We start from the raw sequence: 10,000 nt of genomic DNA, 5'->3' as shown, positions 1-10,000 counted from the left end.
TTCACACTGTAGCACACTGAATGAGCCGAAATTCACCTTGTAGCACACTGAATGAGCCGACATTCACATTGTAGCACACTGAATGAGCAGAAATTCACACTGTAGCACACTGAATGAGCCAAAATTCACATTATAGCACACTGAATGAGCCGACATTCACACTGTAGCACACTGAATGAGCCGAAATTCACCTTGTAGCACACTGAATGAGCCGACATTCACATTGTAGCACACTGAATGAGCAGAAATTCACACTGTAGCACACTGAATGAGCCAAAATTCACATTATAGCACACTGAATGAGCCGACATTCACACTGTAGCACACTGAATGAGCCGAAATTCACCTTGTAGCACACTGAATGAGCCGAAATTTACACTGTAGCACACTGAATGAGCCAAAATTCACACTGTAGCACACTGAATGAGCCGAAATTCACATTGTAGCACACTGAATGAGCCGACATTCACACTGTAGCACACTGAATGAGCCGAAATTCACCTTGTAGCACACTGAATGAGCCGAAATTTACACTGTAGCACACTGAATGAGCCAAAATTCACACTGTAGCACACTGAATGAGCCGACATTCACATTGTAGCACACTGAATGAGCAGAAATTCACACTGTAGCACACTGAATGAGCCAAAATTCACATTATAGCACACTGAATGAGCCGACATTCACACTGTAGCACACTGAATGAGCCGAAATTCACCTTGTAGCACACTGAATGAGCCGAAATTTACACTGTAGCACACTGAATGAGCCTAAATTCACATTGTAGCACGCTGAATGAGCCGAAATTCACATTGTAGCAGACTGAATGAGCCAAAATTCACACTGTAGCACACTGAATGAGCCGAAATTCACATTGTAGCACACTGAATGAGCCGAAATTCACATTGTAGTACACTGAATGAGCCGAAATACACATTGTAGCACACTGAATGAGCCGAAATACACATTGTAGGACACTGAATGAGCCGACATTCACATTGTAGCACACTGAATGAGCCGAAATTCACCTTGTAGCACACTGAATGAGCCGAAATTTACACTGTAGCACACTGAATGAGCCAAAATTCACACTGTAGCACACTGAATGAGCCGACATTCACATTGTAGCACACTGAATGAGCAGAAATTCACACTGTAGCACACTGAATGAGCCAAAATTCACATTATAGCACACTGAATGAGCCGACATTCACACTGTAGCACACTGAATGAGCAGAAATTCACACTGTAGCACACTGAATGAGCCAAAATTCACATTATAGCACACTGAATGAGCCGACATTCACACTGTAGCACACTGAATGAGCCGACATTCACATTGTAGCACACTGAATGAGCAGAAATTCACACTGTAGCACACTGAATGAGCCAAAATTCACATTATAGCACACTGAATGAGCCGACATTCACACTGTAGCACACTGAATGAGCCGAAATTCACCTTGTAGCACACTGAATGAGCCGAAATTTACACTGTAGCACACTGAATGAGCCGAAATACACATTGTAGCACACTGAATGAGCCGAAATTCACATTGTAGCAGACTGAATGAGCCAAAATTCACACTGTAGCACACTGAATGAGCCGACATTCACATTGTAGCACACTGAATGAGCCGAAATTCACCTTGTAGCACACTGAATGAGCCGACATTCACATTGTAGCACACTGAATGAGCAGAAATTCACACTGTAGCACACTGAATGAGCCAAAATTCACATTATAGCACACTGAATGAGCCGACATTCACACTGTAGCACACTGAATGAGCCGAAATTCACCTTGTAGCACACTGAATGAGCCGACATTCACATTGTAGCACACTGAATGAGCAGAAATTCACACTGTAGCACACTGAATGAGCCAAAATTCACATTATAGCACACTGAATGAGCCGACATTCACACTGTAGCACACTGAATGAGCCGAAATTCACCTTGTAGCACACTGAATGAGCCGAAATTTACACTGTAGCACACTGAATGAGCCAAAATTCACACTGTAGCACACTGAATGAGCCGAAATTCACATTGTAGCACACTGAATGAGCCGACATTCACACTGTAGCACACTGAATGAGCCGAAATTCACCTTGTAGCACACTGAATGAGCCGAAATTTACACTGTAGCACACTGAATGAGCCAAAATTCACACTGTAGCACACTGAATGAGCCGACATTCACATTGTAGCACACTGAATGAGCAGAAATTCACACTGTAGCACACTGAATGAGCCAAAATTCACATTATAGCACACTGAATGAGCCGACATTCACACTGTAGCACACTGAATGAGCCGAAATTCACCTTGTAGCACACTGAATGAGCCGAAATTTACACTGTAGCACACTGAATGAGCCTAAATTCACATTGTAGCACGCTGAATGAGCCGAAATTCACATTGTAGCAGACTGAATGAGCCAAAATTCACACTGTAGCACACTGAATGAGCCGAAATTCACATTGTAGCACACTGAATGAGCCGAAATTCACATTGTAGCACACTGAATGAGCCGAAATACACATTGTAGCACACTGAATGAGCCGAAATACACATTGTAGGACACTGAATGAGCCGACATTCACATTGTAGCACACTGAATGAGCCGAAATTCACCTTGTAGCACACTGAATGAGCCGAAATTTACACTGTAGCACACTGAATGAGCCAAAATTCACACTGTAGCACACTGAATGAGCCGACATTCACATTGTAGCACACTGAATGAGCAGAAATTCACACTGTAGCACACTGAATGAGCCAAAATTCACATTATAGCACACTGAATGAGCCGACATTCACACTGTAGCACACTGAATGAGCAGAAATTCACACTGTAGCACACTGAATGAGCCAAAATTCACATTATAGCACACTGAATGAGCCGACATTCACACTGTAGCACACTGAATGAGCCGACATTCACATTGTAGCACACTGAATGAGCAGAAATTCACACTGTAGCACACTGAATGAGCCAAAATTCACATTATAGCACACTGAATGAGCCGACATTCACACTGTAGCACACTGAATGAGCCGAAATTCACCTTGTAGCACACTGAATGAGCCGAAATTTACACTGTAGCACACTGAATGAGCCGAAATACACATTGTAGCACACTGAATGAGCCGACATTCACACTGTAGCACACTGAATGAGCCGAAATTCACCTTGTAGCACACTGAATGAGCCGAAATTTACACTGTAGCACACTGAATGAGCCGAAATACACATTGTAGCACACTGAATGAGCCGAAATTCACATTGTAGCAGACTGAATGAGCCAAAATTCACACTGTAGCACACTGAATGAGCCGACATTCACATTGTAGCACACTGAATGAGCCGAAATTCACATTGTACGACACGGTATTCTAGAGGGGGGACATGTGGGGAGATAACAAGGGGGCATGGAGAGAGAGGCATACAGAGAGAAAGGCATGAAGAGAGATGGGGCATTAAGAGGGAGAGAAGAGGGGGGCTTGGTATGAGGAGAAAGAGGCATATGGGGGGGGGAGAGCGCAAGGGAGTGAGATTTCAGAGAGGTGCTCTGGAGAGCAGTTACACATACAGACGGTACCTTCAGGTGGGGAGGCAGCTCCGTGGTGTCACAAGCTGGGCGATCTGGTATTATTTGCAGTGCTCAAATGCTTCTGGACCCCGCAGCCCACCAAAACATTATGCGGTCATGGGGGGTTATAAGATAAGCGGGAGGAGACGTAGAAGGCAGGAGGAGGCAATGCGGGAGATTGACGGGGTCACGGGGATAGGCAGAGAGAAAGGGAGAATGACGGGGATAGGCAGAGTTGCGCAGCGGCTGATCCAGGAGTCCAGGACAGACTCTTCAGACTTATACTGTCCTGGACTCCTGGATCAGCCGCTGCGCAACTCTGCCTATCTCCGTGTGAAGTGAAGAGGAGCCGAGCCCGCTTGCTTGTGCACAGCTCCGGGAGCGCTGCGGTCACGCTCCCGGCTCCCAGCAGCAGAACACACATGACGGAGGCAGCATAGTGCGCCAGCGCGGTGCGGCGCTATAGTAACGGGCGGCAATAGCGGGGGCGGGTGGTGACGGATAAGAAGTCCTTTCCTCCCTGGGTGAATGTGCCGCCCCCGGACATCGGGGTGGGTATGAGAAGGGAGGGGGAGTCAGTGAGCGACGCAGCAGTGAAGGAGCAAGAGGTGAGCCGGAACGCGGTGGCCTTACTTTTTTTTTTTTACTCAGCACCGCCCTTAAAGTGCCGGCGCCCATAGGCAGCTGCCTAAAGCTGCCTAGTGGTAGCGCCGGCCCTGTCCCCATCATTCCTGGAACACTTGATTAGTTTACAAAACAAGCAAAATTTAAAAGAGTGTAGAAGATTTGATAGGCTCAAGCATCTCTAATCTTGATGTAAGTTTGGCTACACTAAAAAATCTATTGAAAGTGCTTTCCAAACTAGCTCTGTAGCCAGTTGATAGTAATTTCACAAATATAAGTCAAACTATTAGTGATATTTTCCAAATGATTAAACATGACAATTTGTGTGATAAAGCAACACAGGAATAAGTAGTTGAATCTCTTTTGTGTAGTCAAATCATTTTTCATTTTGCTTGGAAAGTTGATAATGTTTAAAATTAACACTCAATCATTTTAATAGCACGTAATATCACAGCTGTATGATCCTGGAATCCTTCGATAGCTCAGCTGGTAGAGCGGAGGACTGTAGAGGAGATTGGTACAGAAATCCTTAAGTCGCTGGTTCAATTCCGGCTCAAAGGATGACGCTTTTGATAAACTTAGATGTCAGTACTGACATTTTACAAACCCAAAACTATACCAAGTATAAAGCATTCTCCAAGTTATATTTTAAAAATCATTAACGCAGGTCACTGTGGTCAGGATTAACTTCCCATGGAAATCATCTCTGATACAATATTACTTCAGTCTTCCTCACAGCCTGAAATGAAGTAGCTCAACCCATAGAGAAACTTTTGTGAAAACATCACATTGAGTGAGAGGTAGTCGTGGCCGAGTGGTTAAGGCGATGGACTAGAAATTCATTGGGGTCTCCCCGCGCAGGTTCAAATCCTGCCGACTACGACCGCATGGTTGTTTTATTTTTCAGAAAATTTACTAAAAGCTTGAAACCAGTGTTGCTCAGGGTGAGTCAGGAACTGGCACATCAAAATCTTTAGGATGCCTGCCTGTTCTCTCTTTGTCTATCCGTCATTCTCCTCCTCTACTTGAGACTGAGCCCAGGAATCTCAGCAGCCATACTAAGTAGCATTTATTAATTACAAATGCATTTTGAATGTCAAATTTGTAAGAAAGTTTTGTACATTTAGCAAAATATCAAATTCATTTGAAAGAAAATGATGTCCACTCAACGTAAAAAGAACTTTGGTTACTTTCAATGCACAACATTTTACTTTCAAATCGTGTCAGATGACTTTCAGTGCTAATTATTATATCATTAACCTCTCCTTTATTAAAAATTGTGCTTTATGCAAAAAAAGAAAAAGCACAATTATTAAAAATTGTGCTTTAATGCAAAAAAATAAAAATAATTGTCTGTGCATACTCTCATGTAGCACAATTATCTTCACTAGCTCAAAAGGGCCGCTCATTGTCCAACATGAATTGTCAAATCAGAACAAACAATGGAATATCCCCATCATTCCTGGAACACTTGATTAGTTTACAAAACAAGCAAAATTTAAAAGAGTGTAGAAGATTTGATAGGCTCAAGCATCTCTAATCTTGATGTAAGTTTGGCTACACTAAAAAATCTATTGAAAGTGCTTTCCAAACTAGCTCTGTAGCCAGTTGATAGTAATTTCACAAATATAAGTCAAACTATTAGTGATATTTTCCAAATGATTAAACATGACAATTTGTGTGATAAAGCAACACAGGAATAAGTAGTTGAATCTCTTTTGTGTAGTCAAATCATTTTTCATTTTGCTTGGAAAGTTGATAATGTTTAAAATTAACACTCAATCATTTAATAGCACGTAATATCACAGCTGTATGATCCTGGAATCCTTCGATAGCTCAGCTGGTAGAGCGGAGGACTGTAGAGGAGATTGGTACAGAAATCCTTAAGTCGCTGGTTCAATTCCGGCTCAAAGGATGACGCTTTTGATAAACTTAGATGTCAGTACTGACATTTTACAAACCCAAAACTATACCAAGTATAAAGCATTCTCCAAGTTATATTTTAAAAATCATTAACGCAGGTCACTGTGGTCAGGATTAACTTCCCATGGAAATCATCTCTGATACAATATTACTTCAGTCTTCCTCACAGCCTGAAATGAAGTAGCTCAACCCATAGAGAAACTTTTGTGAAAACATCACATTGCATGAGAGGTAGTCGTGGCCGAGTGGTTAAGGCGATGTACTAGAAATCCATTGGGGTCTCCCCGTGCAGGTTCAAATCCTGCCGACTACGACCACATGGTTGTTTTATTTTTCAGAAAAATTACTAAAAGCTTGAAACCAGTGTTGCTCAGGGTGAGTCAGGAACTGGCACATCAAAATCTTTAGGATGCCTGCCTGTTCTCTCTTTCTATATCCGTCATTCTCCTCCTCTACTTGAGACTGAGCCCAGGAATCTCAGCAGCCATACTAAGTAGCATTTATTAATTACAAATGCATTTTGAATGTCAAATTTGTAAGAAAGTTTTGTACATTTAGCAAAATATCAAATTCATTTGAAAGAAAATGATGTCCACTCAAAGTAAAAAGAGCTTTGGTTACTTTCAATGCACAACATTTTACTTTCAAATCGTGTCAGATGACTTTCAGTGCTAATTATTATATCATTAACCTCTCCTTTATTAAAAATTGTGCTTTAATGCAAAAAAAGAAAAATAATTGTCTGTGCATACTCTCATGTAGCACAATTATCTTCACTAGCTCAAAAGGGCCGCTCATTGTCCAACATGAATTGTCAAATCAGAACAAACAATGGAATATCCCCATCATTCCTGGAACACTTGATTAGTTTACAAAACAAGCAAAATTTAAAAGAGTGTAGAAGATTTGATAGGCTCAAGCATCTCTAATCTTGATGTAAGTTTGGCTACACTAAAAAATCTATTGAAAGTGCTTTCCAAACTAGCTCTGTAGCCAGTTGATAGTAATTTCACAAATATAAGTCAAACTATTAGTGATATTTTCCAAATGATTAAACATGACAATTTGTGTGATAAAGCAACACAGGAATAAGTAGTTGAATCTCTTTTGTGTAGTCAAATCATTTTTCATTTTGCTTGGAAAGTTGATAATGTTTAAAATTAACACTCAATCATTTTAATAGCACGTAATATCACAGCTGTGTGATCCTGAAATCCTTCGATAGCTCAGCTGGTAGAGCGGAGGACTGTAGAGGAGATTGGTACAGAAATCCTTAAGTCGCTGGTTCAATTCCGGCTCAAAGGATGACGCTTTTGATAAACTTAGATGTCAGTACTGACATTTTACAAACCCAAAACTATACCAAGTATAAAGCATTCTCCAAGTTATATTTTAAAAATCATTAATGCAGGTCACTGTGGTCAGGATTAACTTTCCATGGAAATCATCTCTGATACAATATTACTTCAGTCTTCCTCACAGCCTGAAATGAAGTAGCTCAACCCATAGAGAAACTTTTGTGAAAACATCATATTGAGTGAGAGGTAGTCGTGGCCGAGTGGTTAAGGCGATGGATTAGAAATCCATTGGGGTCTCCCCGCGCAGGTTCAAATCCTGCCGACTACGACCGCATGGTTGTTTTATTTTTCAGAAAATTTACTAAAAGCTTGAAACCAGTGTTGCTCAGGGTGAGTCAGGAACTGGCACATCAAAATCTTTAGGATGCCTGCCTGTTCTCTCTTTGTCTATCCGTCATTCTCCTCCTCTACTTGAGACTGAGCCCAGGAATCTCAGCAGCCATACTAAGTAGCATTTATTAATTACAAATGCATTTTGAATGTCAAATTTGTAAGAAAGTTTTGTACATTTAGCAAAATATCAAATTCATTTGAAAGAAAATGATGTCCACTCAAAGTAAAAAGAACTTTGGTTACTTTCAATGCACAACATTTTACTTTCAAATCGTGTCAGATGACTTTCAGTGCTAATTATTATATCATTAACCTCTCCTTTATTAAAAATTGTGCTTTATGCAAAAAAAGAAAAAGCACAATTATTAAAAATTGTGCTTTAATGCAAAAAAATAAAAATAATTGTCTGTGCATACTCTCATGTAGCACAATTATCTTCACTAGCTCAAAAGGGCCGCTCATTGTCCAACATGAATTGTCAAATCAGAACAAACAATGGAATATCCCCATCATTCCTGGAACACTTGATTAGTTTACAAAACAAGCAAAATTTAAAAGAGTGTAGAAGATTTGATAGGCTCAAGCATCTCTAATCTTGATGTAAGTTTGGCTACACTAAAAAATCTATTGAAAGTGCTTTCCAAACTAGCTCTGTAGCCAGTTGATAGTAATTTCACAAATATAAGTCAAACTATTAGTGATATTTTCCAAATGATTAAACATGACAATTTGTGTGATAAAGCAACACAGGAATAAGTAGTTGAATCTCTTTTGTGTTGTCAAATCATTTTTCATTTTGCTTGGAAAGTTGATAATGTTTAAAATTAACACTCAATCATTTTAATAGCACGTAATATCACAGCTGTATGATCATGGAATCCTTCGATAGCTCAGCTGGTAGAGCGGAGGACTGTAGAGGAGATTGGTACAGAAATCCTTAGGTCGTTGGTTCAATTCCGGCTCAAAGGATGACGCTTTTGATAAACTTAGATGTCAGTACTGACATTTTACAAACCCAAAACTATACCAAGTATAAAGCATTCTCCAAGTTATATTTTAAAAATCATTAACGCTGGTCACTGTGGTCAGGATTAACTTCCCATGGAAATCATCTCTGATACAATATTACTTCAGTCTTCCTCACAGCCTGAAATGAAGTAGCTCAACCCATAGAGAAACTTTTGTGAAAACATCACATTGCATGAGAGGTAGTCGTGGCCGAGTGGTTAAGGCGATGTACTAGAAATCCATTGGGGTCTCCCCGCGCAGGTTCAAATCCTGCAGACTACGACCACATGGTTGTTTTATTTTTCAGAAAATTTACTAAAAGATTGAAACCAGTGTTGCTCAGGGTGAGTCAGGAACTGGCACATCAAAATCTTTAGAATGCCTGCCTGTTCTCTCTTTCTCTATCCGTCATTCTCCTCCTCTACTTGAGACTGAGCCCAGGAATCTCAGCAGCCATACTAAGTAGCATTTATTAATTACAAATGCATTTTGAATGTCAAATTTGTAAGAAAGTTTTGTACATTTAGCAAAATATCAAATTCATTTGAAAGAAAATGATGTCCACTCAAAGTAAAAAGAGCTTTGGTTACTTTCAATGCACAACATTTTACTTTCAAATCGTGTCAGATGACTTTCAGTGCTAATTATTATATCATTAACCTCTCCTTTATTAAAAATTGTGCTTTAATGCAAAAAAAGAAAAATAATTGTCTGTGCATACTCTCATGTAGCACAATTATCTTCACTAGCTCAAAAGGGCCGCTCATTGTCCAACATGAATTGTCAAATCAGAACAAACAATGGAATATCCCCATCATTCCTGGAACACTTGATTAGTTTACAAAACAAGCAAAATTTAAAAGAGTGTAGAAGATTTGATAGGCTCAAGCATCTCTAATCTTGATGTAAGTTTGGCTACACTAAAAAATCTATTGAAAGTGCTTTCCAAACTAGCTCTGTAGCCAGTTGATAGTAATTTCACAAATATAAGTCAAACTATTAGTGATATTTTCCAAATGATTAAACATGACAATTTGTGTGATAAAGCAACACAGGAATAAGTAGTTGAATCTCTTTTGTGTAGTCAAATCATTTTTCATTTTGCTTGGAAAGTTGATAATGTTTAAAATTAACACTCAATCATTTTAATAGCAC

The 10,000-nt window shown here is 40.0% G+C and overlaps 8 non-coding genes across 8 annotated transcripts; all 8 read left to right on the top strand.

The window, feature by feature from the left end:
• Positions 1–4,694: 4,694 nt before the first annotated feature.
• On the top strand, positions 4,695–4,784 carry TRNAY-GUA (transfer RNA tyrosine (anticodon GUA)). Its single transcript is given in 2 exon segments — positions 4,695–4,731; positions 4,749–4,784. It is a non-coding gene; the product is annotated as a tRNA-Tyr (tRNA).
• Positions 4,785–5,023: 239 nt separating this feature from the next.
• TRNAS-AGA (transfer RNA serine (anticodon AGA)) lies at positions 5,024–5,105 on the top strand. Its single transcript has one exon. It is a non-coding gene; the product is annotated as a tRNA-Ser (tRNA).
• A 943-nt stretch (positions 5,106–6,048) lies between these two features.
• Positions 6,049–6,138, top strand: TRNAY-GUA (transfer RNA tyrosine (anticodon GUA)). The gene is given in 2 exon segments: positions 6,049–6,085; positions 6,103–6,138. It is a non-coding gene; the product is annotated as a tRNA-Tyr (tRNA).
• Positions 6,139–6,377: 239 nt separating this feature from the next.
• Positions 6,378–6,459, top strand: TRNAS-AGA (transfer RNA serine (anticodon AGA)). The gene has a single exon. It is a non-coding gene; the product is annotated as a tRNA-Ser (tRNA).
• Positions 6,460–7,361: 902 nt separating this feature from the next.
• TRNAY-GUA (transfer RNA tyrosine (anticodon GUA)) lies at positions 7,362–7,451 on the top strand. Its single transcript is given in 2 exon segments — positions 7,362–7,398; positions 7,416–7,451. It is a non-coding gene; the product is annotated as a tRNA-Tyr (tRNA).
• A 239-nt stretch (positions 7,452–7,690) lies between these two features.
• Positions 7,691–7,772, top strand: TRNAS-AGA (transfer RNA serine (anticodon AGA)). The gene has a single exon. It is a non-coding gene; the product is annotated as a tRNA-Ser (tRNA).
• A 944-nt stretch (positions 7,773–8,716) lies between these two features.
• Positions 8,717–8,806, top strand: TRNAY-GUA (transfer RNA tyrosine (anticodon GUA)). Its single transcript is given in 2 exon segments — positions 8,717–8,753; positions 8,771–8,806. It is a non-coding gene; the product is annotated as a tRNA-Tyr (tRNA).
• A 239-nt stretch (positions 8,807–9,045) lies between these two features.
• Positions 9,046–9,127, top strand: TRNAS-AGA (transfer RNA serine (anticodon AGA)). Its single transcript has one exon. It is a non-coding gene; the product is annotated as a tRNA-Ser (tRNA).
• The last annotated feature ends 873 nt before the right edge of the window (positions 9,128–10,000 follow it).

This window comes from Pseudophryne corroboree, chromosome 4 (assembly GCF_028390025.1).
Source record: "Pseudophryne corroboree isolate aPseCor3 chromosome 4, aPseCor3.hap2, whole genome shotgun sequence".
In the NCBI taxonomy this organism is placed as follows: Eukaryota; Metazoa; Chordata; class Amphibia; order Anura; family Myobatrachidae; genus Pseudophryne; species Pseudophryne corroboree.
This window is presented reverse-complemented; position numbering and strand designations above follow the sequence as displayed.